Genomic DNA, 26,568 nt, shown 5'->3' on the forward strand with positions numbered 1-26,568 from the left:
GTCCTGCCCCTAGGTTCTTCAGAACCTTTTTTTTTTTAGATTCCATATGTATGTGTTAGCATACGGTATTTGTTCTCTTTCTGACTTACTTCACTCTGTATGACAGTCTCTAGGTCCTCACTACAAATAACTCAATTTTGTTTCTTTTAATGGCTGAGTAATATTCCATTGTATATATGTGCCACATCTTCTTTATCCATTCATCTGTTGATGGACACTTAGGTTGCTTCCATGTCCTGGCTACTGTAAATAAAGCTGTGATGAACATTTTGGTACACGGCTCTTTTTGAACTGTGGTTTTCTCAGGGTATATGCCCAGTAGCAAACTGCAAAGTCTTTAACCAAAACAAGACCCAGGCAGGCTTTCAAAGAGCAGTGCAGCAAGTGTAGGTTCCATGGGACATGGGTATCATAATTTAAATTCTAGAGTGCCCAAAAAGTAGAGAAGGGAAAGTTACAGGCCAAGGGTTGTATTTTCTTCCTTCCATAATATCAGGCATAGTGGTACAAACCAAGCCGGAAAGCTCACATTGCAACACTGCTCCGGGTGAACCGCCTCATTCCCACTACCCTCTCTGGGCAGCAGGCTGCCCAAGGTGCCAGATACCTCCTTCTCCCCGCACATGTACATGTAATATTTATATTTATATCCACACGTCCATCCATTCAATCATCCAGGCATATTTACACGAACACACTGGGAGATAGAGAGAGAGAGAGAGAGAGAGAGAGAGAGAGAGAGAGAGAGAGAGAGAGAGAGAGAGAGAGAGAGTGTGTGTGTGTGTGTGTGGTTTCCACCCACAGCAGCCTGCATAGGCGCTTGCGCTTTGTCTCGCTTCGGGGCGTCCGTCATCCGAGCAGCGATTGCGGGGAAGGCACCTGCCTGTGCGGCCGTTTCCCACCCCGCTTGGGTTCCGCGTGAGAGCGGAGCTGGCTGGGTCGGGGACTAGGGGAGGCCCCCTTCCCGCAGCGTCTAGGTGGCAGCGCGGGAGGTGGTGCCGAGGGGGCTGTGAGCGTGGGAAGGAGGAAGGGGCTGCGGCGCCAGGCCCGCGGGGGGGGTAACGCCCTCTCTTGCCGCTGCGAGGTGGCCACGCCAGCCTTGGGTGTGGCCTCGTCGAGGCACGTTTCCCCCGAGCCGCCGAACCCAGACGCTCTGAAATGGGGGAAGCTCCAGCTGGGGTCTCCAGCACTGCGAGGGGCGAAATGTTCCTAAAAATACAAAATTCCCTTGGCTATTTAAAAAGAAAAATTTATTAGGTAGTTTCCCCCCAGAAGGCCATTTCAAATGTCTGCTTGGGAGTCCGGCTATCTGGCCCTACCTGGCATTGGGGTGACGCGAGGCGCCAGGCAAAGTTTCCACCTGTCTGCTCCTGCTGCACCCCAAGCCTTGCCTCGACTTGTCTGTCAGCGTGGGGGTCGGGAGGGGGAATAGGCAACCTTGCCCAGCCTGGGGGCTCCCAGGAAGCCGAGTCAAAGTTAACAGGTCAGTCCCAGGCCCAGAAATAGGAGGCAAATCCTTTTTCCCCTCGCACTAGCCGGGTCCTGCACTCAGAATTCCTTGTCCCACCGGACAGACTCGGGGCGCCGCCCGCGGGTGCGCAATGCATAGTCACACCCAGTGACTAATTAAGAACTGGGGCCCTTTCCATCATTCTGCTGCGAACTCGGAGCCCTGACTTCTCCAAAAGTACCAGCGACTTGGGGGTTACCCACCCCCATCCCGCGCAGCTGCAGCGCCTCGCACCCCGACTTCCCGGGGCGCGTCAGCCCACCCGCAGCAAATCGTGCGTAGCTCACGCCTCCCACGCGCGCAGCTCACGCCCCCACGCGCGCAGTGACTCCCTCCCTGCGCGCCGCTAGTACTCGCGCCACGCCGTCTCCGGGCACTGCAGCACCGCGGGGGAGGAGGCGGCGGCGGAGGAGGAGGTCCGCAGAGTGCGAGCCCCGAGCCACTTTCTCGCCCCTCCTCTCGCCGCTGACCCGCTCGGAGGAGTCACCACTCCGTGCGCTGCAGGAGAGAGCGACAGACGGAGGCGGCCCCGAGGAGCGAGCCCGAGCGGCGGCCGCCGCTGAAGCGCTGACACCATCCTGGTCAGGGGGGGGTCCCCGGCGACTGGAGTGGTGAGTGAGGGACCCCGGCAGCGTTGGCGGGTTTTCCCAACTCTACAGTATTTCCTTTCCGGACCCGCTGGCCGGGCGCTGCAGCCTGGGGAACTTTTCGTAGCCTTTTAGAAGAGCAACACCTGCCCCCGGGGAAGGGGTTGCAGGTGCCAGGTGCTGCCCGGCCGGGTGCCTTTGCTGGAGCAGGACCGAGGAAGTCTGGGGTAAAACAGATGGAGTGACCCCCGGTTGCCCGGGGTAGGTCAGGGGATGCGGGCGCACTTTATCCCAGAACCCCGGAGGAGGCAGGTAGGCAGCCGCGGGGATGTGGGGGCCACATTCGCCTGCTGTAGGGACCTCCAGCATCCTTTGCTTGCGTGGTTCGACAAGCAGGGGGAGGCTGATTTAAAACAAGCAGCTCCTAAACCCTGGCCGGCTACCCGACCTGTATCCCCACCCAGCCTTGGGCTCAACTTTTAGCCGGGAATCCCTTTGCAGACGTGCTGGTGGCGGGAGGGCAAAGGCAGCCGCAGTAGGCTCTGCGGGAGCCTGAAAGAAACATCGGGGATTTAAAAACTATTCCACATAAATCCCCGAAGCCCCTGCCTAGCGTCTACGAGAGCACAAGCGAGGGATGGAGAGCAGGGAAACCCGCGGGGCCGTTTGTGAGTGTCTGCGCTTGCCTGCACTACGCCTTCATTCAGTAAAAACCTATTGACCGCCTACTGTGGCCAGGTGGAGCGAAATAGACTCACTGGCGTGAGGCTCAGCGGGGAGAGGGGCCATCACCCGTAAACAAACTAACTACCCAAGTAATTTCAGGTGGTGAGGAGGGCTGTGGAGGTGATAACCCAACCCAGCTGACCCTTTCTCCTGGCGGGCTCTTTCCCCTCCTGGGTTCTAGAACTGGGAAGACTTTTCTCTCAAGTGCCTAGGGGACCGCCCCGGGCTGGGCCCACTTGGACTGCGGAATATGGTGACGAACTTGGCAGGGGGCAGCAGGCACCTCGCCGCAGATGCAGAACTCAGAGCCTTAGTGTGGGCGTGCAGGGACCTTAAGCTCCCGGAGCGCGGAGGCGGAGAGGGAGGGCTGAGTCCCAGGGACTGGAGGTGCTGCCTGGAAGGCTGGAGTCGAGGTCGGGGGGGGGGAGGTGGGAGCGTGGGGGTGGGGTAGGGGAGGGCGTTAGAGTCACTGGCTACGCGTGCGAGTGATGCAAATGCAGACCCGGGGGCGGGGGATGGGGAGGCGCCGGAGTCTCGGTCTGGGAACGCGCGCGTGTGCGTCAAAGGCTCTCGGGTGATGGATGGCCTGCAGCGCACCCGGCACGGACTGCAGCGACCTGGCGAGGCGTTGGGGTGGGGCCGGGGGAGGGGGCAGGGCGGGACCCGGCAGACTGCTGCGGGGGCGGGCGGCAGCGGCGCCGCGCGGCTACCGAAGCCCCGCCGGGCCGGGGCTGCGGGCGGGCAGGAGGCTCCGCAGTGCGCCGCAGTGCCTGGAAGGCGCCGCAGCGGCCGGGCGCTCCCCAGGGGACCGAAAAGATGGGGCGTCTTTCAAGGCGCCACCACGGGGATTCCCTCATGGACTCCTCTCTCCTTGGACCTCCTCCCTTCATTCTTAGCTGATTGACAGCGCGAGAAAGGAAGTTGTTTCAGTTTAATTCTGATCCTTAATCCTGGAGGAGGATTTGGCATTAATCTCTTTGACATCCACTCATTTTCAGTGGCACGTTCCGAAAGGCCTCGTGCTCGCAGCAGGTTTTCATGTGAAAGCTTCGATGTTGAGGTTCTTCAGATATCATGAGGCTAATCCATTCCTTCACCATTGTTCAGGAGTTTTGTCAGGAGGCCTGGCCTCTAAGTGGAGCTGAGAAAGGCTTACAAAACGATGTGTCGCATTCCTCCTTTATAACCTAAAAATATGTTAAAAACAGTACTACAAATGCATTCCGTGGTAGAGAATAAAAAGCCCAATCCATGTTTCATTTTATGTATTAACAAAAATGAAGGACCCTACTTTCTGGAAACCTAATGCCAGAGGTTTTTCTACTGGTTTTCCTGAATGAGCCCAAATCTGTCGTACGTGTGGCAAAGGGAACGAAGGGGGATAGTGGGGTGGAGTTAAGGGAGGAAGGAGGAAAAGCAGTTATTAAAGAGCTCACAGACAACGATCCTGGTCTCATTTTCCCAAGTATTATGTTATGTCACCTTATGTTATAGGCAAATGACTTACCCTCTTGGGTTCATCCTCTCTGTTTGAGAAATGTGAAAAATAGCTGAGACTAGCTCTTATTAAAAAGCTGTTTTGGGGACAAAAGTGTCTCAGAGTTTTGGACTACAAATTCTCTATGAATGGAAAATATTATGAAACAAAGTCCCTTTAAGGGGAAAGAAAACCCTTATCTTTTAAAAAATTCTGGAGGCTTCCTTGGGCACTGTTCCTTTAATGAAACTTGGCCTTCAATGTCAGCAAATGCAGACAATAGACTTTTCCTAGCAGTCTACTATAAAATCAAATGCCATTAGCTACTGGCTGTCTGTAGAAGGGGGGTGGGGGAGAAGTTCTGGATTACATCTGAATGTTTTTGGTGATGTGGTAGAGAAATCAAATTTATTTTTCATGACCCAGTGACATTTAAAAGTAGTTTCTCTGGTGTGAGCAGCAGACTAGCCGACAAGCTTTTAGGTAAATATCCTACTCATTTTTTTTGTGTGTGTGTGTGGTACGCGGGCCTCTCAGTGTTGTGGCCTCTCCCGTTGCGGAGCACAGGCTCTGTACGCACAGGCTCAGCGGCCATGGCTCACGGGCCCAGCCACTCCACGGCATGTGGGATCTTCCCGGACCGGGGCACCAACTCGTGTCTCCTGCATTGGCAGGCAGATTCTCAACCACTGCGCCACCAGGGAAGCTCCCTACTCATTATTAATGCTGTCATATTCTGTAAGTGTGAAAAGTCCCTCAGAGAACAGGATGCAGTTTCCACCCTCAAGGCGATTACCGCAAAAGGCATCAAAATCTGCAGTATATTACGTGACCACCAGTACCAGATAATCCATTTCCTATAATTAGGGATATTAGCTCTTCTTCTGAGGGAAAGTTGTTGATGACATATTTCATGAATGAAAACATCTGATATGTCAAAATGCCTTCCTAACGAGATCACTATGTTGTTATTCATGTTACTCATGGGTAATGGTAGATTTCTGTGAAGAGTAAAAGTTAAAATGTCCTTTTTATTCTATGCGGCTGCATCAGAGGAAGATCTATGATTCACCAGTGCTTCTTGGCTCTATGTTGCTGAGGTTTCTGTCTGAGCCATGGTTTACAACATGTATATCATTGCTCGTTTAACACAAACTCGTCATTTAGATGAAGTCTGTGTGTAAACCTAGGAGAGGCAGCTCCTCACCCCCAGCCCGCTCATGCAGTTTTGATTCAACATTGCTAAATTATTTTTGGTTTTGCTTTTTAAATTCCAGCTCTATAGAGCAGCCATTGCAAAATGTTGCAGTGGATAGAATTCGAAGCTTCTTTCTTTTTGACACAGCTGAAATAACAATGGAGGATGAAGTTACTGTTTTAATTCTGGCTGAAAAGATGTTGTAAGAGGGTATAAAGACACCATTTAGTTTTATCACAAACACCCCTTGTAATTAGGAAGGGTCAGTAGCAGTTGCATATCATGATGGCTTCCCTTATTGGGACGAAGTGAACAAAATGAAATGGATGGAGGGGGTGAATTGGATGGTCTGGTCCTTTCTGGTGCTAATATTCTTTTCCTCTGTGAAATATAGAAATATATGATGAGTTATAGTTTAAATTTGAACTTTTCTTATAAATAGAATATAAGAAATATTTTTGATTAACTCATACTGAAATTTTACATGGGGCTATGGGCTTTGTTTTTGTAGCGTAGTCTGTTAGATTTTGTATTATGCCATGAGGGGTATGAGTTAAAACGTTTTTAAAAGACCAAATTTGAAAAATAATAATCTCAGCTTGACGTAAAGTGGATATTCAGATCAATTTAACGTGACAACATTTTAAATGTTTTCTCTTGACTACCTAATGCACACCATTTTATCTATATAAAAGATATATGCTATATCTTTTCCTGTGAACCGTATGTAATACAAATGATTAAGACCAGACACTGAGAACTATAGTCATGGGTTTTAGTCTTCTTATGGCACTTGGGCCCTCTTACAGTTCAAGAGCACAATGAGATTTATGACAAGTTCGACTAAGTGCTTTCTCCTGTCATTTGCCACTGTTTGAAAATCTTATGAACTAGAATCCTAGAATAGCCTAATAGATCAGGGCTCTCAAATAGTCATGTGTATCATACTTTCCAGGGGAGCTTGTTCAAATGGAGGTTTCTGAGCCCCATCCTAGACATTCTAAATGAGTGGTTTCATGGATGGGCCCAGAGTATGCTGTTTATCAGGCTCTGCCACGTGGGTTGGATGCTGTCGTTTGGGGACCACAGTTGTAGGAACACTTGAACTAGTACTGGGCAGTGCAGCAAGGACCCAGAATGCATGGGCTTTCTAAGCTATGTTGTTCTCTTTGATATTTATGGGCTATCTACTTGAAGCTCTCAGAGGAATCACATTCTAGCTGGCAAGGAGGATTCAAGATGGCTAACTTCTTTGGTAAGTCAGAGGCAGAGTGAGTGAGGTAGGTGTTTGGGAAGGAGTCTGTGGAGACAGATGGACATAGGCAGAGCGGACATTATATGTAACCGGTAAATCCAGTGGCATAAAGACTGAAAACCTTAGCCTTCAAAGCCTTCAGGGCTCTAGGTGGTCTGGCCCCAGCTCACTTCCGTAACCTCATATTACATAACCCCCAAACCTCTCCCATCCTAGCAACTTCAAGCATCAGTCTTCTCCTCCCATGGCAACCTTATCACCTACTCCAACGTGCCTTTGTCACATTAATGCTTTATGTTATTCAGATTTTAGTCCAGTCTTCTCTTTCTGGGGAAGCCTCCCAAACCTCTTTTGTGAGGTTAAAATTCCCTCTCCCAACACAGTGTACTTTTCCTTATATATAAGGTTGTCAGAGAAAAAGAGGATGTTCAGTTAAATTTGAATTCATTTTTAACATAAATGTCTCAAATATTGCATGAGACATATTTATATTAAAACATTATTTACTGTTTATATGAAGTTTAAATTTATCTGGGCATCCTGTATTTTGATTTGCTAAATCTGGCAACTCTGTTTATAAAGCTCATTAACTTAACCATTTCCCTTTTTAAAAAAAATGACATTCTTTCATTAATATCTATCTCTCCTGACTAAACCGTTAAGCTCCAGGAGGCCAAGGACAGGATTAGGGAGAGGTGGCTGTTTTGTTTTGCTGTTTTCTCCCCAGTGTCTCAAGAGCTCAGTAAATGCTTTCAGATGAATTAATGAGCTGTTTGAGAAAAATGGTGTGACCATAGACACGTTTCTTAACCTCTCAGAGCCTTAATTTCTCCAGCTGTGAAAAGGTGATTTTTGTATCTACTTTTTAGGATTGTGTGTGAAAGTTAAATAGGGAAAATATACATAAAGCGCCTAGCATGTTGCTTTGTAGGCACTGTGCATTAAAAGGTGCCTTTTCTCTTCTCCTAATGTTTGTCTTGTAAAATGAAAGGATTCCATTTTAATGTATGAAATCCGACTTCCTTTTTATTATAATGTTTCTGGAATATTTACCAAATGCACAGTACTCTGGAGATTCAGCTATGCAGTTATAGCAGTGCACCCATCGGTGGAATGGTGACTCCTGAGGCTGGCTTCATGGGCCTGTGGCATGTGCAGTCACACAGGGTCACACACTTGGAAGGGCCTTTTGTTTGATTTGTGCTCTGCCTTCACCTTTTGAAATTTCTTGAACAAGGTGCCCCATTTTCCTTTTGCATTGGACCTTGCCAGTTATGTTGTGGATCCTGGTAACCTATGCACATTTACATTTAGCACATGCATCGGGAGCATTATATTTCATCCTTATAATGACCCTGGCACCTCTCATTACTCAGAGAACTTGTGATTTTCCCCAGGTACATGGCTTACAATTGACTGAACCAATGTCCTTTGCACCGTCTTCACCTGATTACGACCACCCCGTGTGTCCACACTTTTGACTGAGCATCAGGAACTTTGGAAGAACTAGCCTTAGGTCTCCTATTCTTAGGTCACCTCTGTGGGCCTTCCCTCCCCATAGCTGCTCCTGGGATTGCTGAAACAGGATCTTGAAGTTCCAGGTCTGCCTTTGTAGGAAAATCAGGACCACCAGCAATTGTTTTAGATACTATCTCCTCCAATATTCAGGTTTTTAAATCTGCAGGTTCACCCAAGATAAATAGTGATCTTGGAAGGTTGAAATTTTACTAAGAGAAATATCCGAGATGTTTGTTCTTTGCTCTAAATTACTCAGATGAGTCACATAGCACTGGAGCCTCTGCAGGAGGGAACAGCCATGCATTTTGGCAATGGGTAGAGAAGGTGACCCACTTTGTCATTTCAAGCTCTGACTAGCCTGTTTTAGAATATACTCATCTTAATATTACTTTTTAATAGTTCTAAGCATGCCATTTTTTTCTTTATGCCATTTTTGTGCTTATGTGTGTTTGTAGTTAAGAAATGACTCCAGTGATTCCACGGGGCCATTCTCAAGTTTGCCCTCATACTATTATTATTTTTCACACGTGACAGCATGTCCCCAGTTCTTGCACATTAAACACAGTATGAACTGCATTTAACACACAATTTAAGTATAAAGATTATTATTTTTTGAAGTATCCAATTAAATCTTCAGCCTGGGTTTCCTATTGACCACATCAGTGTAGAGGTAGAATTATAGCCTCTACGGTCATTTCTCCAGTTCTATTCCTCCCCAGTTGTGGATTCCCAGCCTTCTTTAAAGTTTTCTCACTGTTTCTTTGAGTCCTCAGGGGTCACTCCTGCAGTCCTTGTCCCTAGTTCCAGGTAGCAATATCACTACAGTGCTACCAAACCTGCTTTCCTTTGCCCAGGACGTCCTGGCTCCAGTACCATAGAATCTGCTGATGCCACCATGTGCTCTTAATGTCCCGGGGGAGCTTAGAGAATGTGTGAATGCTTGGGGGCTGGTGAAAGGACACTTCAAGTGACACAGTGTCCTGTATTGACATTTACTTGTCCCTGCTGATGCTGGCCCATTGTCCTAGGATTATAAATAGTGAGTCTGAAATTGCCTTTCGCTTGGGATGAGCCCTGTCCTGGGAGACGTCTTAGTCCCTCCCTTTTAGACATACTAAGAAGTATCAGGATATTCAGATAAATCATCAGAATTTTGTAAGGATGTTCATGGCATCATTATTTGCAATAGTGAAAAATTAGAAACAACCTAAATGCTCATCAGAGGATGATTACATCAGTTACGGTGCATTTCAATAATGAAATATTACACAGCCATTGAAACGAATGAGGTGAACCTATACGTACTGGAACTATTTTGAAGATACGTTATTATTTAAAAATATAGCAGTTTATTAACCAGAATAGTTATTATGTCTCTATTAAAAAATTAAGGTACGTTAAAAAGTCTGGAAGGATGAAGAGCAAACTATTTGGGGAAAAGGCTGGAGAGGACCTGACACTTTTACTTGATACATTTCTCAATCATTTGAGTTTTCAACAGTAAGCACTTATTACTTTTATAATGAAGGCATCAGTAAAGGTGGTGAAAGTTAATTTCAATATGTCCCTGTGATGCTATTTCTCAAATGTATTTAATAAATATAAATATGTCTCAATTAATGTTTAAGTGGTAGAAAGCAATGCCAGGTTTTCCTGTGGATACTTTTCTAGTCCATAATATCAGTAAGGGAATCAAAGTTGTGAGAACATAAATTAGTTATGTTCCATAAAACTATTTTCATTTTGAATGAAAAAAGGCAGATACCTATCAACGTTTGATACAGTGGCCCTTGAGAATGACTGCTCATTGCTGACCTAGGTTGTTAAAGCTGAGGACCCCCCTCTTTCCGCCACCCCTGTTCTCAGTAAGTCTTACGTGTCCAATAGCTGTCATAAGCCTATATTAATACGCTGCATGTTTTGCTTTGAGGGACATTATTTATTCTACTGTGACTGTGTATTTGATGGGATTGGAGATTGGCAGTTTTTTATCTTCTCTTCTCGTGGACCTGGAATGTCCTCCCTCCTACCATCTCTCCTCCTCCCCTTCCCAACATCTGCACATTGGTCCATGGAAAAGGCTCCTACCCATCCTCCAAGCCTCAGCGTAAAACTCACTTTTCATGACCCTCCGTGGCAGAGTTCGGGTCCCTTTCTCCGACGCTCCCAGTCCCCTTGCAGCCACACTGAAGGAGTGCTTCTCACACTGTGTTATTGTGGCCTCTCTACAGGAGCTTTCCTGAGTCCCTTGGCTCAGGAGTCCCTAGACTCTGAGTCCCTTGAACTTCAAGGGAAGAGGCCAAGTCATTGGGATCTTTGTAACCCCTGGCGCCAGACACATAGAGGCTAAAAACCTTTTAAATTATTTAAAAATCTTTTTTATGGCAGTGTAATACACAGAGAGAAAAGTGCGCATATTAAAAGCAGATAGCTGAATTGATCTTGATAAACTGAGCGCATCTCTTTAACCAGCACCCAGATCATGAAAGAGTTTATTCCCAGTACCCCAGAAGCCCCTTGCATGTCCCTTCCAGTCATAACCCCTTCTGCTATCCTGACTTCACTCCTCTGGAGGCGCCTAACACAGCTCTCCCTGTCCTGCCCAGATGCCCATTTTTTTTTTTTTTTTTTTTTTTTGTGGTATGCGGGCCTCTCACTGTTGTGGCCTCTCCCGTTGCGGAGCACAGGCTCCGGACGCGCAGGCTCAGCGGCCATGGCTCACGGGCCCAGCCGCTCCGCGGCATGTGGGATCCTCCCGGACCAGGGCACGAACCCGTATCTCCTGCATCGGCAGGCGGACTCTCAACCACTGCGCCACCAGGGAAGCCCCCAGATGCCCATTTTATTCATGCCCATCGTCTGGGAAACTGCTTGCCAGAGCCTTACCCCTGCCAGTGGACATGAGCATGTCATGGCTGTGCTGTCTCCAGATGCCCAAACTCCCACTTCACAACATGCCAGAGTCAGAGAAAATGGTCTCTAATTTGTTCCACACTCCTAGCTACAGGGCAGCTCTGCCTGTGACCCACGTCTAAGTCCCTCATGGGCAGTTCTGTCATTTGATCTCCACTTTCATCAGATTGGCTAAGGTTCCTTCTGTTTCTAACTTGCTGAAATTTCATATGAATGTGTACAGAATTTAATGCTTTTAGGCCTCTGATTAATTACAAAATCATTTCTTTTTAATAGATAAAGACTCCAGGTTTCTATTTCTTCTTGTGTCAGTTTTGGTAAGCTGCATTAAAAAAAAAATTATTAATTTTATCCAGATTGTCAAATTTATTGCAGTTACTTATAATCACTGCTTTGTTTTTATTTTGTGAACTCTGTGATTCTTGTATCTAATTGTATTTTCTTCATTGCTTTGACTAGTTAGAAGCTTAGTCAATTTTTTTGTGTAGATTCTAGAAACTTTATGGAGTCATGTGGTGTTATATGAAGATCTTAAAAAGTGTATATGAATTATTTGAAATGCATCTCTATGTCATTTGAACCTGTAATCATTGCCTGTGGTTATATGTAATTTTTAAGACTCATTATTTTTTCTATTTATCATTGAATAACAACCCTAAAAATTCAGAACATTAGTAAGTAGAGTGACAGATATATTTAATTACTTTTAAAAATGTCTAAATGTTAGAAGCTAGGTTGGTAGAAGATACCAGTTCCTTTGAAGGCAAAAATGTTGACAAAAATCAAATACCCATGGGCCTTCTGTGGGCCTACTGGTTATTTAATGCTATTCGTGTTTATAATCTGAAAAGGTAAATGAACCACGATTTGAATTTTGATGACAGGGGTTTTATTTTGCGACAACCATGGGACTTAATCAATCCTCATTTCATCTCTGCCTGCCTTTACGTGAATCTGTCAGGCTGTGGCAGACTTTGCCTATTCTGTCCTTCAAGGTGATTGTAGGAGAGTGAGCTCCTGAGATACCTGTTGATGTGGTTCGTGTAGGACTCTCCCAATACGCAGTGACTCATACAGCTAGTGACTCAGCATTGTGTGTTTATATAGCACCAGTTAACTTCTACCTTTTCCCTAGATCCCACCCAGTCCTTCTTTTTCCCAGTGTCCACCTATTCCCTGTCCAACATCATGAATTTCTCATTGACTTTTCTATTTCTCCTTTAACCATACTTGCCCCTACTGTCTGTGCTGGGTGGGCGGGTATTTGCCAGACATTTATTACTATGTCATGCTGCCTTCCCGCCACTCGAAAAGTTAGTAACTGAAAGCAATAATCATTTCTTTTCACCCATGCATCTGTAGATTGGCTTGGGGCTGGCTGATCTAGGTTGAGCTTTGCTGGGTTTTCTCTAAGTTGCAGATTAGGTTCAGGTTTTTAATCCTCCTTGGAACAATTGGCTATCCAGTTCATATTTTTTTGCATGGAGATGGCAGAAGTACGAGAAAGGTGAGTGGAAACGTGTGATGCCTCTTAAGGTAGGCTCTGAACTGGTACCTTGTCCCTTCAGCCCACATTCCATTGACCAAAGACAGAATACATAGGACAGTTACACATAACAAAGCACTGGCTCACATACTGCACAACTTTCCAGTGTCTTAATAGATACCCATTTAGGTGAAAATTTTGTCTCTAGTACTTTAAGCTGAGACCTTTTTTCTGTTTTATATACAAACACAAGTATTTTTATATAGTTTTTATATACAGGAGTCAAACTACTTATAAATTAAGGGAAGATTTTATTTTGTTTTATTTAAAATCTTACCAAGAGTTGTTCATCATTTCCAGGCATCACATCACCAGTAGTAACAAAACACTAGTTATGATATTTAAGTTGCTAATAAGCTTACCTATATTTGTCTACATTGGTAGTTTTTGCATTCATGGTGATTCTACCTTTAGAAGCAAGCATCTCTTGGGACTTCCCTGGTGGTCCAGTGGGTAAGATTCCATACTCCCAATGCAGGGGGCCCTGGTTCGATCTCTGGTGGGGGAAATAGATCCTGCATGCATGCCACAACTAAAGATCCTGCATGCTGCAACTAAGATCTGGCACAGCCAATAAATAAATAAATAAATAAATAAATATTAAAAAATAAAAATAAAAGAAGCAAGCATCTCTTGTCTTCATTTTATATTCTAAAGTTGTTACACTGGGACATTTACTTTTTTTTTTTTTTTTTTTTTTTTTTTTGCGTTACGCGGGCCTCTCACTGTTGTGGCCTCTCCCGTTGTGGAGCACAGGCTCCGGACATGCAGGCTCAGCGGCCGTGGCTCATGGGCCCAGCCGCTCCGTGGCATGTGGGATCTTCCCGGACCGGGGCACGAACCCATGTCCCCTGCATCGGCAGACGGACTCTCAACCACTGCGCCACCAGGGAAGCCCTACATATTTTTAAACATTATTATTGGTTTGATTTCTCCTTATTACTGTTAGGATATTATATATGTATTTTAAATTTATGTGTGCAGATAGGTTATTTCATCTGAAAATTATTTAATAAGGCATTGCAAAATATATGGTGTTAGTAGGTGCTGTTGGATTGCTCTAAATTCTCTATATTAGCATTATGTGTAATAAGCCAATTTATATTCGGGGGTGGGAAGGGGCAGGCTGTAACACAGGGAGGGCTCTTCCATTTTAGCACTGTGCCTGAAGGGAACATGCGCCTTCTGTGACGGTTGTCACATGACTCTCTAGCAGTGTTTGTGAAGGGCGGTGAATCTGAGCTGGACCTGCCTACAGAAATGGTGTGTCCATAGAGAATAGACAAGCCTTTATCATAGTTCTGCTTCTGAATTCAGGCAGTCTGGGGATTTGGACTGTGAAGGCACCAAGTTTTTACTGTGCCGCTCTAATCTTGATCAGTGATGGGTAAGACCGGGGGAGGCTTAGAGGAGAGAAGAAACAGACAGATGTGTTCCGAGATGGCTGTCCCCACAACCGTGGGGGATGCCCAGTAGGAATCTGGTGGTTTCTTTCTAACCCTGTTTTAAAAATACTGTTATTGTCTGAGGCCACTGCCAGACAATGGATCCTGTGGGAGTCCCCTGCCAGAGTCTTCTGTGTGTGAGAGTGGGAGCCTCTGAATTGCTTCCAGAAGAGACTGACAAGAGAGGGAGTGAAAACTTGGTGACCTGTTTTGGTCCGTAGGTCAGAGGTATGAATATTTTCCGATCAACTGAAATTGATGTAAGGGTAATTCAGAAGGACTAAATCAGAAGACGTGGAAAAAGCGACACAGGACTGGATGATATATGCCGCTCTGCCTACCTTTTACTCTAGAGTTGGAATGTTGATAAGGGCATCATACTCTATCTATGGTGAGCAGAGGACGTGTTGTTGGAGCGGAGCTCACCTCATTTACTGATAAATACATTACAGCTAATTGTTTTCCCAAGCATTCATTACTGCGAACCTGAGTATGTAATGATCGTGTCTGCCTTTTGGAATGCAGATGTGTGTGCACAAGGTTTGATTACATTCAAAGGCAGTAAGTTAAAAAAAAAAAAAATCCAAACCTGTAAAGGTTAACATACACTTCCCAGCAAATCTGAGGAGAAAACCAATGATTAATATAATTGAATGTGAGACCCAGGAACACAGGCCATCTTATACTTGCAGCTTTATTTAACATCAGGAGGATGATGTGATTCTTCTTAAGGGCTGCTACCAATGTATCCTACTAGCCATGGAAGATTTGGAGGCATTTGAGCTCCACCTAAATTGCACACTGATATGGCTTGAGCCAAGATTAAAAAGATGTTTTGGGACAAATAATTAATTCATTTACTCCCAACTTCTTGGCATTATACACTCCCTTATTATTACCGTATTACACAGTGCTGTGTTGATGACCAACCACATCAGACATTTGGTGTAGCATCGTATTCCATTTAATACAGCTCCTAAATAAGATGGAGAATAATGGTTCATGCTATGTCCGATTGCTGGCTTAGAATTTCTTTTCACTTAGTGGATGGTTTTGGAACTGGATACTGCATAATTTAAAAAATCAGACAGTGAACTATCTTTGCCTAAGATTAAAGTGGATCTGAGCTCTTGGGGCTCCCAGAGGTGCTTTTGAGGTTACTTCTGCACCTCCTGCTGGCCGTGTTAGCTGGTATATGTGTGTCTCCTGGGGGAGTGTGTGTGTGTGTGTGTGTGTGTGTCCATTTCCTCTTGCCCAGTGGTGATGGGTTGTGACATCTTCACTCAGGAAACCATGACAATGTTAAGTGCCTTCTCAGGGTCTTCTGATCACATTGTGCTTTTCTGCTTGGAGGGGTTTCCTCCTTCTCATGAAAGGTGTCGAATTGCTGATTTTCAGCCTGGCTGACAGATGACAACACAAAATGCTCTTTCATAACAGTTTTCACCATCTCTTTGTCATTTCTCAATGGCAGCATTGGGAATCAGGATGTCCAGTTTCTTAATGTGACAGCTTGTCATGCGAGCCACTGCATTCGTCCTTAGCCTGAAGGCTATTTGGGTTTATATTCAAAAGAGTTCAGCTTACCTTCTAGTAATAGTGAGAGGGATTTATGATGATCTTTTCTGATCATGTGAGATTTTCACTCAAGCTGAATTTTTCATTCAAAATTTCAAACTTAATTCTGAGAACCAGGGTGTATTTGTGTGTGTATGTTCCTTAGCTTAACAGATTTCTCATGTCTTCGAAGAGATAAAATTGGGAGTTGGTGATCAGATATGAATTCTGACTCTTAGTTGAAGTTTTAAAATGTGCTAGAAGTCTCAAAATGTACAGCTCTTTCAGCAGATTGGCCATAATATTTTATTTGTAAAATGCTCAGTGAATATTTATAATGTCTACTATAAAATCATCAAATGTTTATTAGCCTTGTTAAATATTAGGATAATAAGAAAAGGAGGTGCTTTAGATAAATCATGGCATTTATTATTTAGTCCTGATTTTAGAAAAGCTGCCTTTTACCTCAACTGGAGGTCAAGCTTGGATATTTATTACCTTAAAAGCTACAATATGCTAAATGAAATAAATGCAGGTTCACAGTATGTACTGGAAACTAGCATCAAAACTACGTTTAATTCAATTTAGCCCGTTATTGCCCTTACAGCATACTCTTTCTTATGAGATTCTAAAAGGTACTGGAGTTTACCTGGAGGTAAGAAAACAGATAAGTTATTTAATAACAGTCTTTAAGTATTTAAAAGGTTAAATGGGGCTTCCCTGGTGGCGCAGTGGTTGAGGGTCCGCCTGCCGATGCAGGGGACACAGGTTCATGCCCCGGTCCGGGAAGATCCCACATGCTGCGGAGCGGCTGGGCCCGTGAGCCATGGCCGCTGAGCCTGCGCGTCCGCAGCCTGTGCTCCGCAACGGGAGAGGCCACGACAGTGAGAGGCCCGCGTACCGGAAGAAAAAAAAAAAAAAAAAAAAGGTTAAATGCACAAAAGTTGGTGCCTACCTTTTCTTAACAGGAAACAGGAGAAAATAGACTTGAGTAGAAAATTGAATGAAATAGAAATTTCAATTCAATTTCAGTCAACAAATCGATCATCTCCCTTGTGCGGGGGAGATGCTATGCTCATTAGGAAAAACGAGATGTGATGTCAAACATACAGACCTTGGAGAGATGGTTCTGACAAGTTACATAGACGTCCTGTAAAACAAACAGTGGGAGTCCAGTGAAAGCAGTCCTAAACTCCATGGTGGTTTTAAGGCAGCAGAAGGATATTTGCCTAAGGCAGGGTTTCTCAGTCTCAGCACTATTGATATTTGGGCCAAATAATTCTCTTTTGTGAGTGACTGAGCTGTGCATTTTAGGGTGGATGCTGCATTTTAGCAGCATCCCCGGCTTCTACCCACTAGATGCCAGTAGTAGTTTCCTCTCCAGTTGTCAAAACCAAAAACATCTCCAAACATTGCCAGACATCTCAGGGTAGGAGTAGAGGGTGTTGGAAATCACCCTTGTTGAGAACTATGGACTTAAGGAGAAAAGAAAACCTTCAGAAGCCATCGTTTTTGAGATGAATCTTGAAGGACAGGTGGGATTTTATCAGGCAGAGAGGGGGACGCAAGGTGTTTGAGGTAGAGGTGGCGCATACTGGGGGCAGGTGGGGAGTGGCAAGTGATCCTGTGGATCTGGGAGAGAGGCTTGTGAGGACCAGAATGTCAGCAGCGGTGGGAGATTGAGCTGCAAGGGTGAGTAGGACTCCTTGAAGGTCAGAGGCAGCGGCTTGGGCTCAGTTTGAGCAGGGAATTATGGTTATTAGAACTATACATTTAGAAAGGTGAATTTGAAATCAGGTGTGCCATGGCTTAGAGTAGGAAGAGGCTTGAGGTAGAGATGCCAGTTAGGAGTGGTCAATTTCAGTTACTTCATATAGATGAGCGCCCGTTCTTCACTCATTCTGTGAGTTAGCCTGCAGGTATTTATTGCACCTGTACTAAGTGCTAGGCCCTGATCCAGCTCCTGGAGGTAGAACAGAGAACAAAAGCAGAATAAAAGTCCCTGTTCTCTAGGAACTTACATCCCAGAGTTGGAGAAGACAGACAATAAGCAAAAATGAAACTGTCAAAATAATCTTACAATGCTGTCTAAACTCTATGAAGACATGAAACAGTTGATGTGATCATCAGTGATTGGAAAGTCTGCTAATATTAGTGATTAAAAACTTATTATTACAAGGAACTAAGACATGCTAACAATTTTGTTGCAAAGAAATTGCATTTACACCATCGTTTACTAGAAAGTTCATCCCTAGGTGGCTAAAAATAGAGGTAAAATAGAATGTATTTTGTCCCTGTTGACATATGAAAGTATCTGTTATGAAGAATATTTCTTTGTAAAGTTAATCCTTGGAAAGGGATTTTACTTGCACGGCCACTGGAACATTGGACAATTCCTTTTAAAACAATGGACAGATTACAAGGGAAGAAGAAAGAAAGAAGGCTACTAACATTTGCTGGGTTCCTAGCACATGCCAGCCATGCTTCTAGACATTTGTTTTTTAGTTTTTATCATGTCCTAAGTCCCGGGCGCCATTATGTCTCACTTGGAATAATGCAGCAGCTTGCTAACAGGCCCTTAACATTTGCTGAGTTCCCAGCACACGCCAGCCAGGCAGTTGTTATTTAGTTTTTATCATACCTTGAATCCGGCCACCATCATCTCTCCCTTGGAATAATGCAATAGCTTCCTAACAGGTCCTTTGGCCTTCAGTTTTGTCCCTTTTCAATTCCTTATTCAGAATGACCTTTGTAAAACACAAAAAGACCGTGTCCATTTCATATTAAAAGTCTCCAGTGGCTCCCCGTGGCCTTGAGTTCAATTAGCAATTTCTTACTAGGGCCACAGTGAACTACCTTAGGTCCTGGTGGCCCCATGCTCTCCCTCTCCCTCCTCTGAGCCTTTCACCTGTCTGGAGGCTCTCGCCTTCACCCTTCACCCCACAGCTCACCCAGCTAACTCTCACGCATCCTTCAAAACTCACCTAAACGTAGCTTACTTAGGGAAGTGTTAACCTGATCTTCCCAGGTCCAGTTTAGACACCCTTTCAACATGCAGCCGAACCACCTTCTCCTTATCCAGTGACAACACTTGCTGCTGTTTGTGAATGCTCATTTCCTTGCCTTGATTCTTGAAGGTTTATCCTTGTGGACCTAGCAGGTGACCCAGGGCCTGGCACAATCAAGGAATATTTGTGGAATGAATCAGTAGAGGGTAGTGCATTTTAGAAATGAACAGGCGGAAGCTCAGACAGCATATGTTACTTGCTCAAGGTCACAGAACTGTAAATAATGGATTCATACCTGTGGGACTTCAGAATTCAGGTTCTCTGCATATACCAGGGGAGTCTGTGTATTCTGTGGAGCTCTGTAAGAGCATTATAGAGACTCTTTGGCTTAGACGGTTTACTTGTAGCCTTGCTGAGAGGTGTTCAATAAATGTTCATTATTAATCAAATGGGAAACAAGACCCTGACTTTAAGCAGTCTCTTTCATCGATGTGCTTCTGTGATTATCACCAGCCTAGGGCTGCCAAGGCTTGAGGCCTCTGTGTTCATAGCCAATGGAGGCTTAGCATTTGGAAGAGCTAGATTTTGTTTTTCATTTGTTTGACTCAATATTCTGTTAGACTTTTATGCAAGCGATTTTTGTTACAGCACCTGGTATGCTTCATTCCCTGTCCCTTCCAATTCTGTTATAATGTCAGTCTGCAAAACCATATGAGGATGTGCGAGGAAGGGGTGGAGTATGTAAAAACGCATAGTTGAAACCACAAAAATAATTCACTGTGTTGTCTAATGGATTTGTAAAATTACAGCACCTTTGATTCATTATCTACCATTCTTTGTTTAGTCCTCATGCCTATTTATAGTCACTGAAACACAAAGTAGAGAGGAATTTTGTGGTATTATTCACCTGCATCTAAGCTCGTTCATTATTTCATGACTTTAGTAAACAGCAGCATGTTTTTCTCAGGCATGTAGAAATTTAGAGGACAATTACAAAACAAAATGTTTCAAATAGTATAATGCTGAAATTCCTTTTGAATTTTAATGCCCCTCTGGTATGTATCTTAAATGGGTGTGTAATGATTGTAGCAAAGAAACCTAAAGTTCTTTTCCTTCAAATCTGGGCTAATCTCTAGAGTTCTTGCCATAACCACTTCTGCCAGCCTAGATGGGTTTACATGTCTGCCTGTGACTTATAAGCTTCTTCACTGGGTAGGTGTACACTCTTCTAGCAATATGCTAACTACTATAGTAAGTTGGATTAATAGACTAATAATAATAGCAAATATTTATTATTGTCTGGGTGCTCTTTGTTATGGCACCTATTTTCATACACAATCTCTTTTAACCCTCACAGTTCTATGAGATTGGTACAACTAAATTCTAATGTGTTTTCTGGTGATTTCTACTAAACATTTGAGGAAGAAATAATGCCAATGCTGCATAAGCTCTTCCAGAATATAGCAAAGGTGGATACACTTCCCAAGTCATTTTATGAGGCCGACATTCCCCTCCTACTAAAACTAGACAAAGACATTACCAAAAAAAGAAGCTTCAAAAAAAAAAAAAGAAAAACAAGAAGCTTCAGACCAGTATCTTTCATGAACATAGACAAAAATATCTCCAACAAAATACTAGCAAATTGAATCCAGAAAGCTATGAAAAGAATAATATATCATATGACCATGTTTATTCTGGTAACACAATGCTGTTTCAACGTTCGAAAATCAGTCAATGTAAATTATCATATCAACAGTCTAATAGATGCAGAAAAAGTATTGGACAAAATTTAGCATCCATTTATGATATTTTAAAAAACTCTCAGCAGACTCCGAATAAAAGGGAACTTCCTTATAAAAGACATCTACAAAAACTTACACTTAAGATAATCCTTAATGATGGAAGGTTGAGTGATTTTCCATTAACACTGGGAACTAGACAAGGATGTCTGCTTTAACCACTCCTAGTCAAAATTATATTAGAAGCCATAGCCAGTTCAAAAAGTAAGACAAAGAAATAAAAAGCATGTTACAGGAAAGGAAGAAATAGAACTGCCTGTTAACAGGTGATATAGTTATCTACATGGAAACTACCAGAGAATCCACACGAAAAGCTACTAGAACTAATATACAAAAGTCAGTCATATCGTTAAGTATGAGCAATAAATGGTTGGAAGTTCAAATTTAAGAAAACAGTACCATTTATAATAGCACACAAAAAGAAATACTTAGTTATAAATCTAGCAAAATATGTTCAATATCTTTATGCTGAAAACTACAAAGCACTGATGAATGAAATCAAAGATCTAAATGGAAAGCTATACTGTGTTCATGGATTGGAACACTCAATATAATAAAGCTATCCATTTCCCTCAAACTAATCTATAGATTCAATGCATCCCAATCAAAATTCCAGGTAGATTTTTTTTAAAATATATGAATCAACAAGGTGACTCTAAAATGTATGTGGAAAGACAAAGGAACTAGAATAGCCAAAACAACTTTGAAAAAGAACAAAGTTAGAGGATTCATATTGCCTGACTTCAAGACTTACTCTAAAGCTATAGAAATCAACAAAGTGTTGATTTGTCATATAGACATATAGAAGAGTGGCAGAAGAATAAAGAGTCTAGAAATAGATCCATACACATATGATCAATTAATATTTGTAAGAGGTACAGAGGCAATTCAGTGGAGAAAGAATAGTCTTAACAAATGTATGCAAATCTTTGGACATTTATGTGCAAAAAAAAACCCCCAAGCCCTTGATCCATACCTTACAGTATGAACAAAAGTTAATTACAAGTGGATCATATAAGTAATTGTAAATCATAAAATTATGAATATTCTCTGAAACTTCTCATAAGAGAAAATGCTTGTGATTTGGGGTTAGGAACATATTTCTTCAATACGAAATCAAATGTGTTGTCTATTTAAAAACTTGATACATTTGATTTTATCAAAATTAAGAACTGTTCAGACACTATCAAGAAAATGAAGAGAAGCCATAGGCTGGGTGAAAATATTTGAAAAACTTTTATCCAATAAGGGACTTGTATGCATAATATATAAATAACTCTCAAAACTTAGAAATTAGAGAACAATCCATTAAAAATAAATGGGCAAGTCCATTCTCTATGCGTCTTTATTCCTGCTAGTGGGAAGCAGCCACATAGCACAGGGATATCAGCTCGGTGCTTTGTGTCCACCTAGAGGGGTGGGATAAGGAGGGTGGGAGGGAGACTCAAGAGGGAGGAGATATGGGGATATACGTATATGTATAGCTGATTCACGTTATTATACAGCAGAAACTAACACACCATCATAAAGCAATTATACTCCAATGAAGATGTTAAAAATAAATAAATAAATGGGCAAGATATTTCAACAGACACTTCACCAAAGAAGAGTTGTGGATGGCAAATGAGCACAGGGAAAGATGTTCAATGTCATTTCTCATTAAGGAAATGCAAATTATAACTACACATGTGCCTGTTGTCCATTTCACATACACAGATGGGAACTTATTATAACATATTTTCATTCATGGGAGATTAGAACAGGTATGGATCAAGGTTCATACCTACTAGAATGACTATAAAAGACAAACTGACAATACTTAGTGCTGACAAAGATGCAGAACACTTGGGACTCATAACATTGCTGGTGGAAATGCAATAGGTACTTTGGAAAAATGTTTGGCAGTTTTTAATAAAATTTAGCATCTCTATACAATCCATTGGTCCCCATCCTTCACATTTATCCAAGTGAAATAAAAACTTATGTTCACACAAAAAACTGTATGTGAATGTTTATATGGGCTTTCTTCATATCTTCAAGAGTTGGAAACAACACAGATGTCTTTCAGGTGGTGAGTGGATAAACAAATTGTGGTTCATCTGTACAATGGAATACTACTCATTAATAAAAAAGAAAAGGAGCAAACTACTGATAAATGCAAAAAAGATGAATCTCAAATGCATTATGCAAAGTGGAAGCAGCCAGATACAGAAGCTCCATACTGTGTGATTATATGACATTCTGGAAATGGGCAAAAATGGTTGCCAGGGGCTGAAGTTAGGGGAAAGGTTGACTACAGATGGGCTTGGGATATTTGTGGTAGAACTGTTCTAGATCTTGATCATGATGTGTGGTGTGTTTGTCAAAACTCGCAGAACTCTTATATACTCAAAAGGGTGAATTTTATTGTATACAAATTATATCTTAACAAAAGATTTTAAAACAATTTAATGTGTCTCCTCTCCAAGTTGTTCTTCCACATAATCTAGATTTGTTTCTGTCTTGGTGTCCCTGCCCTTGGCACCTCCTATCCTGGTCTTCAGTAATTGACTTCCTTCCTGGTGCCCCCCTACCCCACTGCCCTCTGGATGGACTCTAGTTCCTGCTAATTGACCCAGGCTCCACCAAGCACTGTCCTCCTCTGATCAGTTGGGCAGAATTGACTTCCCCAGAGCTAATTCCTAGCAAACCCATGTTTTCATCTCATTACACTCTGCCCCGCAGCCAGTGAATGGCAGTTTCTTACTCCTTATCTGCCTATCTAGAAGAGGATAGAGTCTTTCCACCATTTTTCCTTGGCATTTGTTTGCTTCCACAGGCTCACCCAAGCCACTGAATGATGGTGTGTCCAGTTTTCTTGCTCTTTATCTAGGTTTTTAGTGTACACAGTGTACCTGTTGTCCCTTTAGCACATACAAGGAGGGATATTTATTGAATGGTGTTTTCATCCATGGGAGACTAAAGCTGAGATTCTCCTAATAGTTCTGATAGTTCCAAATCATGCCCTTTCTGCAACACCATAAACATATATTAAGCGTAAAATAAATAAATGTACCTATTCTTTTTCAAATTCTTTTCCCATTTAGGTTGTTACATAATATTGAGCAGAATTCCCTGTGCTATACAGTAGGTCCTTGATACACGTATGTGTATGACTGAATCACTTTGCTGTACACCTGAAACTAACACAACATTGTTAATCAGCTATACTCCAATGTAAAATAGAAAGTTAAATAAAATAAAATAAATAAAAAACAGATGAAAATCAAACAGAAATTGAGCTGAATGTGTTAAAAGTAGTAAGTGTGTAGAGAAAAAATTTTTATTTAGGTCTGTGTGACTACAAAATGCATGCTTCTGTTGTTATACTGCTAAATAAAAAGATTTGAGATTTAAAAATAATAATAAAATAAAATAAATAAATGTAGGTTTGTCCTAAGTCAGACCTTATACCAGATTCTAGTAAAGATAAGCCATACTAAATACTAGTGACATAAGAAAAAATTAATAAAAGGTTAAAAGGAGAAGATTACTACCACCACTTTTTGTTTGCCTTTGAAATGGAAAATGGTCGACTTGCTGTTTTAACAGTGGACTGTCTCTTTCCCACTTATTAGTGTTAAACAGGAGCAGAATTTAGTGACTAGAGAGGCCCAGGTATCATGTATTCTTATAATTAAACCTTTTGGGGAGGTTGTAATGGATGCGTTTTGTAGCAGATTTTAATTAGGGCAACCATATAATTTATTGTCCAAATGAGAACTTTTTTAGTTTAAAAGGTGGTGGTGGGGTACTATTAATAATTTATTCTAGGATACCAGGTGTAAACTAGGACTGTCCCAGGAAACTGGGATATATGGTGACCTGAATTACATGACACAGATAGTCTATACAGATATTCAATAATTATTCATATTCACTTTTAACATGGTTAAGTAAAAGTGTCTATATAAAGCAGTTCATCCATTTTTATTTATGAATTGCACATTGCACACTACAGTGGGCATACTTATCTACAATTCCTGATCTGTACCTGTAATTCTTTTCTTTTTGTACTCAAGGAGCTATATCAGGATACAAATTAATGTGAATATTGATCCGTTAGGGCAGTGCTTCTCACATTTTACCATGCATATGAAACATCTGAAGATCTTGTTAAAATGCAGATTCTGCTTCACTAGGTCTGGGTGGGACCTGAGCTTCTGCATTGCTAACAAGTTCCCAGGTAGTGCCAATACTGCTGGTCCACAGACCAGGCTTTGAGAAACCCTTAGAAGTCCCTGGCCAGCTTGGGAACTTGGATTGTTGGTGACACAAAGCACCTGATTGCTAGACACTCAAGTATTGAGACCCTAACATGGAGATCTGTAGATTCATAGTAATTAAATGTTTTAGTCCAATAAAAATAGTGGGAAAAAATTCACTCTACGTTTCTTGACTCTGCGATCTGTGCAGCCACAGGCAGATAAAACTATTCATTGCCTTTCTTTATTGTAAGAAAGCTTGAAAAAAATAGGTGTATTCTGCACAAAAAAGAAAATGGATTATTGCAAGCAGTCTCTGTTAAAGTAATTTTACAGAAAATGTTTTCCTACTTCAGATATTAAATAAGAATACAACCTCTTTTATAACCTTACATTGAAGGTTAATAACTATCACCAAATAGAAATGGTTACTTAACACACACACACCCGCAAAGAGAATATAGCAGAATTCCTTTTTTTCCTTTCTTTAGATGATGTTCAGGTTTTACCAAATTCAGTGATTTTCTTTTGTGATATTAATCAGCAAGCAACATACTATTCCAAATAAAGATATTTAAGTAATACCCATGGTTACTGTTTCTATATATGTTCTAATGGAATTCTACTTAGATGAATTTCCCCACACCTTCTGCATTTAGCGGAAGCTCTTCTGGATGGTTTTGAACTTGAGATGTATCACAAATGTAAAAAATGAAATTTCTGGACACGCAGAAATAATACAAAGAAGTCAGCACTCTGTATTTCCTCATAGAGCTAAATTAGATTGATGGCCTGTCCTACATTGATTTATTATGTGCATTTTTCATATTGTTATCACCGTTCATCAGTTTTAGACACATGAAGATATACACCAAGTGCTTTCTGGTTCTGTTTTACTATCTATTTTAGACAACTGGTTAATTTCTAAGAAAGAAGAGAATATCGTCAATGTTAAATAAACAACAAGTAACAGTGATAGGCATTTTCTTTCGGATTTGACTTTCAGTGTTTTAGTTTCCTGTTAGCTTATACATTTTTTGAGTACTGTCATTTTTCTATGAAAAATGAAAAAACAGTGGTAATTTAGATATTGAAGTAGAATTCTCAGCTAATTTCCACTATCAAAATTCATGGTAATCAGATAATAACAATGATAACCATACATGCTAGATTTAGTAGTTAGGTAATACAAGTCAAAAGCAGAGAGCTTTTTTTGACATCCTTGATGCTAGCTTTCTCATTAACAGATGGAGAAAATGGACCAAAGCTGTTGAAACACTTGTCCAAAGCTATGTAAGTAGTTAATTATAAAGTTGGTCTTGGAATCCAGGCTTCTTCATTCACAGTTGAATGCTGGTTTTATATTGTCTTTTCTTTGTTTTTATTTTGTATTGTGTGTTTTTAAATAATCAGGAAATTAGCATGATTTATGAATTTTACTTTAAGGAAGAATGGAAAATATTTCCCACCTCAAGTCAATGAGGTATCAAGGATGCATGTAGGCCTCTAAAATGTATACTGAGTTTGCTCTAGATTTACCAAAACAATTTCTCTCTACTACTTTTACTTGCTTCTGTCACCCTCTGAAGAGACAGACTAAGAAAACATAAGCACCTGCTTTCAATCATCCATGGACTTTGTACTGAAATTACAGAAGTGGAGGAAAGAGGAAGGGAACTGAATTTTCATTTTATTCTAAGCTTGTTGCCTGATTTTCCTTGGTAGCCTCTCTGTGTAGTCTGTGGTTGGCCTTAGGAATATGTTCATTTCCAAGGTGACTTTAAC

General features: G+C 42.2%; 1 protein-coding gene across 1 annotated transcript in view; it reads left to right on the plus strand.

The window, feature by feature from the left end:
- Positions 1-1,704: 1,704 nt before the first annotated feature.
- The window catches only part of SV2C (synaptic vesicle glycoprotein 2C), a 243,747-nt gene continuing 218,883 nt past the window's right edge, over positions 1,705-26,568 (plus strand). The window contains exon 1 of the mRNA XM_059061385.2: positions 1,705-2,121. The gene's annotated coding sequence lies outside the window, so the exon portion shown is untranslated. The remainder of the gene's footprint in view (positions 2,122-26,568) is intronic.

Source organism: Kogia breviceps, chromosome 4 (genome assembly GCF_026419965.1).
Source record: "Kogia breviceps isolate mKogBre1 chromosome 4, mKogBre1 haplotype 1, whole genome shotgun sequence".
In the NCBI taxonomy this organism is placed as follows: Eukaryota; Metazoa; Chordata; class Mammalia; order Artiodactyla; family Physeteridae; genus Kogia; species Kogia breviceps.